We start from the raw sequence: 6,000 nt of genomic DNA, 5'->3' as shown, positions 1-6,000 counted from the left end.
AAGCATACCAGTGCAAGTAGATAAATAGGTACCACAGTGGTAGGAAGGTAAACGGCGTTTCCGTGCGCTCTGGCTTCCGCCACAGTGTCCCGTTGCACCAGAAGCAGTTTAGTCATGCTGGACACATGACCTGGAAAGCTGTCTGTGGACAAACGCCGGTTTGAAAGCAAGATGAGCGCCACAACCCCATAGTCGCCTTTGACTGGAGTTGTTTGACTGGAGTCCAGGGATCCTCTACCTTTACCTTTTATATATATATGTATTGCAAAATTATCAGGTTCATCTCACATTTCATTTTTAGGGTCTTCCAGCGAGTATCATTATTAGTGATGCAGTTGCTGTTTGATCCAATGTTATTTCAAATGACTTTGTAGCTGATGGTCTGTGTCTTTGGTCACATGTCACTGTTAACAGACAGTGAATGTGGAGTTTTCCTTTCCACACTAATGGTGGATTGTGCCCAAACTGAGGAAAGTGCTCTAACTTACAGCCCTAACTTACACTTGTGTTCCTCCAGTCAGTGAATGTTGGAGTTAAAAGCAAATGCTCCTTTGTATTACCTTACAGGGTTGTTGGAAAGGTGACTAATGCATCTTTCCCTCATCTCCCTTGCAGTGGAAAAGTGACCTTGTATGTTTTTGCCTTCCATCATGCTGTGACACATATACAGTTGCAATCAAAATTATTCAGCCCCCATTATAAATCATGTTTATTATCAAAATTTAGACTATCGGATGTTTACAATGAGCAAATCAAACAAAAGCAATTGAAATAGCTCAACACAATGGATGCTTCAAGTGTTTCCCCCAAATTCAGCTGAAATTGCAACTTATACTGGCTTCTCCAGTCTCACTCCTATTCAACCCCTTCATGGCAAGCATCTTTAGTACTTAGTAGAGCAGCCTCTTGCTGCTATGACCTGCTGCAAACGAGATGCAAACCAGACAGCAACTCTTGGCCCCATTTCTGAAGAATCATAGCCCGTTCCTCATGAGCAATGGCCTCCAGTTCAGCAATATTCTTGAGTTTGCATGGTGCAACCACCTTCAAATCCCACCAGAGATTTTCTATGGGGTTCAAGTCAGGTGACTGTGGTGGCCACTGTAGAACTTTCCAGGACTTCTGCAACCAAGCCTTGCTGGAATTTGAGGTATGCTTGGGATCATTGGAAGGTCCAATAGCTTATTAACACTGACACTAGTAACATCAAGACTGGATTTTTACAATGCTCCGTATGTGATGCTGTCCCACAACTTGGTTCAAAAGCTGAAGCTGGTGCAAAATGTGCCTTCTAGGTTGCTGAGTTTAGCACCTCACAGCATACACATAGAGCATATGCTAAAGAAATTGCACTGGCTGCCAATTTGCTACCAAGTCCAAGTTTAAGGTGTTGATGTTGATTTATAAACAGCATGCAACCAGGATATCTGAGGCAATGCCTTCCCCCATATTGCTCAGCCTGACCACATTGATACTCAGAGGTGGCCCTCCTGGTCATTCTGTGCTGTGTGCAAATGCATCACATGACCATATTAAAGAGGGCCTTCTTGGTGGTATGACCTGTTTTGTGGAATGATCAGCTGTCAAATATCTGGCAGGTACTAACTGTGGTGGTTACTAATTTGGCCAGGCATTCTTGGGCCACAGTTATTTTAATGTCAGTTTTACCGCTTCATGAATTTATCCTATTGTGAACCATTGTGCTATGGCTTTAATTAAAGGCACATAAATAAGCCAAATAGTAATCAATAAAAGACTTCAATTGAAAATGAGTGCTACACACTGAGATCAGATTAGATATTAAGGCAATAAATGTTTTTACAGCGAATGGAGAAGGTTTAGTATGATCTCTCCAGAGGACTCAAGCAGCTATGCTTCAGGATGTGGCAGATGGTCTCCTACCAATTAGCCTGTTTCAAGGGGGGGGGGATTAAACACCCTTCTTCCTGACCTCACTAATGTAGCAATCAAACTTCTCTCTGTGCACATAGGACAAATCAACCAATCCTCCATGCAAGATTATAAAGTCTTTCGAAAGCAAGTACTTCATTCATTGTTTAACCTCTCTATATAGGGATGTTATGAGAAATCAAAAAGTTATGTTCACAAAAGTTGATTCCTGATGAGTTGTTGGCATCTGTCTCAAATGGAGTGTGCCTCCGGAGATGAAGTCAAACCACTGCATTTGCAGCACTGAAGTCCTGGGCTGCCAAGATGACAATGCCCTCCTCTTGGCCTTGCTGATGTGGTCCAAAGGAAAGCAGAGCAACATGTTCGGCACCAGCTTGGCTGCAGGAGTTGCAGGAAGGATGCATACAAGGCACCATCTAACCACCTTAGGGCCTTCACTCTGGATATGTGTATGGTATACTCCTTAACCTTTTCTTCTCTTGAAGATATCCTGCAAGGCAGTGAAGATTTAGGATCAGAGTTTTCCTTCTCCTAGATGAGCTACCTTCTCAGGCTGATGAGCCATATCTGCCCATCTCCTGCTACAGAATTTTCAGAAACGGTCTTCTTGAATGTCGAACATACTATTGGTCTTTTCCACTCAATCCACCAGAGCCTGTTTTCATATGTAGGGTAAGTCCCTAACTTACTGAGAGTTTGAGACTCATCAACTACTCTCACTTGGTTTAGCTGGCTACTCAAAGCCATTCCTGGGTATGACCTCTGTCACATGCTGATAGCTCTCACCTGTGGCTCCTAGAAAATGAGTGCAGGTTGGGGACCAAACATGGGCAAACTCCTCCAGAAGTAGCATGGCATGTCCCCCACAGATTAAGTTTGTTATGGGTATGAGCTTTGGTGTGCATGCAGCTTAAAGAGGCAGGCAGCTCATTAGAACCCAAACCAGTAACGCAGGAGAGAACTCAACACACACACACACACACACACACACACACACACAAAATTTGGGCAGGGGATGAGCACACTCACTAAAAAGAAGAAAGGGGTGATCTCAAGTAAGTTTGGTCTTGCCCTCCAGAGTCGCTGCAACCAGACAGCAAGGTCTGGCAAAAGGACGCCGAGAATGGAGACATGCTGGTTGCAGGATCCGCCCGACGGGACAGTTTGCAAGAGCAGAGGCTCCCTTGCGGAACTGGCAGGGGGAAGTTGATCCCACAGCAAAGGAAGCAGGAGCTGGAGCAAATGCCAGATCACCTCTGCTGCCGGATCCCCAGCCAGGGCTTCTTCTGTATACAGTGGTCCCTCGGGTTAAGAACTTAATTCGTTCTGGAGGTCCGTTCTTAACCTGAAACTGTTCTTAACCTGAAGCACCACTTTAGCTAATGGGGCCTCCCACTGCCACCATGCCGCTGCTGCATGATTTCTGTTCTCATCCTGAAACAAAGTTCTTAACCCGAGGTACTATTTCTGGGTTAGCAGAGTCTGTAACCTGAAGCGTCTGTAACCTGAAGTGTCTGTAACCCAAGGTACCACTGTATTGCAGGGAGCTGAGCAGAGCTCAGCCAGCCAGCACGCATGTTGCCACCCCTTTTTCCCGTGAGCGGAAGTGGGGCAGCTGCTCATCATGCAGCTGCTGTGACTCCCAAGCTTACAGTGAGTGGCAAAGCGGCAGCAAAGCACCGCTAGCTATAGGCTTTGCTGTCCACTGCTGGGCAGGCGCCGTGGCACAGGACCCACTAAACCAAATAGAAAAGACGGCCCTGGCTGGACCGGGGGGGGGGGGGGAGCAAAAGACCTGAGAGACTCCACATGGAAGAGGTTGCAGTCTTAACTGAAGATTGCAAATATAGTCCTCAGAGCCTAGCTTGCTGAATCTTAACTGGATAGGAGTGTTATAGGGAATTTGGCTTAGGTTTGGATATGGGAAGAACTGAATCTCTTGCATATCCTCTTAAAGTGGCAGATCATTCGCAATGAGAGGAACCATATAGTGTTAACATTTTTAAAAAAAATTAAGGTAACTGTAATGAAGTAAATGTTACCATCTAGTTTATTAAGTAACTGTGCACACAAATATCACCACCTGCTTTTATTCATAACAATATTCATAAAAATAAAGTATAGCTACTTTGATTTGTTCTTTATTTTGGGATCTCTCAGCTGCTTTGTCCTGGTAAGCTGAGGAATTAAACAATTCTTCTAAACACACCATGATGCCATTGCACTGCCATTGTACAGTCAACTTTTAGAACTTCATTTTAGAAAATGTATGCCATCAATAGTGTGTCTGAAGCAGATTAGTTATCTTGGAGAATATCTTTAGGGCAATGTAGGTAGTCCATTTAAAATAATGCAATGTTGTGTAACTTTTAGCAATTGGTTACACACTGTTTGAAGCAGCAAATTAATGTACCAAATAGCATATGTGGGAATACTGCTTGATCTGATTTTACAAAAAAAGGCAATAAAGGAAAGTCCTTTCTAATTTCCTTAATGGAATTTTCTTTATTGTTCAAGAATATTTAGGCAGAAGCAAGACTTGCATTTTCATTAGTACAGTTTTAATTTCCTAAATGGCCATATTGCTCATCTACATGTGGCTAGTAAGAACCATGCAACCCAAAATACACATTTTGGAAGTCGTTATAGGAAAGTGGTGATTACCTTAAATGCCGTTCTAACTCAAACATCACACATCTGTACCAGCAAAAGGATGAGAATCTTACAAATACATGTCTACTTGGAAGTAGGGCCCACAGCATTAAGTGGTACTTACTCCAAAGTAGAGCTGGAGGAAAATTTTTATTCAGCTTGTGTTTAAAGCTAAATCTATCAAATTTACACCCAATGTGAGCCTCTCTGGGAAGAGCATTCCACAAATGTAGAGCCACCGCAAGAAAAGCCCATTATTGTGTTGCAGCCCTTTGGACCTCTCATGGAGGAGGCACATGGAGAAGGCTCTCAGATTATGCATTCAGGTCCGGGATTGTTCATATGAGGAGAGGCATTGAGGTATTCTGGCCCCGAGCCATTTAAGGACTAACAGGTCAAAACCAGCACTTTGAATTAGCCCTGATGGAAAGCACTCCTTGCCACTGAGGCCACCTGAGCCTCAGCAATGGTTCTAGGTGTACCCCCAAGCTACATACCTGCTGCTTTAGAGGGAAGGTAACCCCAGCAAGAGCAGGCAACTTCCCATCCATCCGGTCTAGGGAACCAGCCACTAACGGTGCCTCAGTCCATTTATCTGACCTACTTAATGAGAAATACTTTGTGAAAAGATGGATGAAGATAATTTTAAAAAAAATTTAAAAAATGCCTTTTTACTTGGGAATTGCTGACACTGGAAGAATGAGCAACCACTGTGTGTGTGATGGCTAAAGAGTCAGAGTTGAACAAGGGGGAATTATTATGAAGCTTGTTGACTAGTTTGGGCATGTGGGGTTAAGGTGAAGCTGCACAGCATGTTACGATGAGAGAAATAGCTGAGTATCATTCCCTCATCGAAAAGGTAAGCCTCGCTGCACAAGGCTACCTAGTAATCCTGGTGATTTATACAACTAATAACACAGGCCTAGTGAGTCACAGCATCTTTCAACCTTAAACAAGTTTGTTGTGAAGTTCATGCCACTCTGAACTCATATAAACATCAGGATGCAGATGTGATAAATAAACTCCCATTCCAATTGTAAAATAAGTTGAAGTATACTAGAATAGGGAATCAGAGGACACACATGCATGTATTAGTTCTATAAATGTTCAGAGTGTATCTATAAAATGTGGTCCACATTTGAAAATGACCACTGAAAAATAATTGTATGTGATATGCTTGCACCCTTTGTGTTGCATAGGCATACAGTACATGTAGTTTGTGTTTTGATATCCCTTCCTAAGACCATAATGTAGTATATGAAGCTGCATTTCATCTGACTGACTAATGTAGAGTGCAATCAAATTAGGATTTGGTAAACAAAATCTTCCATAGTCTTATTAGTATCCATCATGCCTGTCTGCCCTTGGCATTCATTGAAACAGCTTTAGCAAAAAAAGTGACCATGTAACCTGGCACCTCTTGATGGTTGTTGGATA

General features: G+C 43.1%; 1 long non-coding RNA gene across 2 annotated transcripts in view; it reads left to right on the top strand.

Annotated features, from left to right (window-relative positions):
- Positions 1-780: 780 nt before the first annotated feature.
- LOC310761351 overlaps positions 781-6,000 on the top strand; it is a 45,900-nt gene continuing 40,680 nt past the window's right edge. For both annotated transcript variants that reach the window (XR_014547416.1, XR_014547417.1), the window contains exons 1-2: positions 781-1,150; positions 2,397-2,583. This is a non-coding gene — a long non-coding RNA (uncharacterized lncRNA). The remainder of the gene's footprint in view (positions 1,151-2,396; positions 2,584-6,000) is intronic.

The sequence above is a fragment of the Podarcis filfolensis genome (assembly GCF_964270895.1).
Source record: "Podarcis filfolensis genome assembly, chromosome: 4".
In the NCBI taxonomy this organism is placed as follows: Eukaryota; Metazoa; Chordata; class Lepidosauria; order Squamata; family Lacertidae; genus Podarcis; species Podarcis filfolensis.
This window is presented reverse-complemented; position numbering and strand designations above follow the sequence as displayed.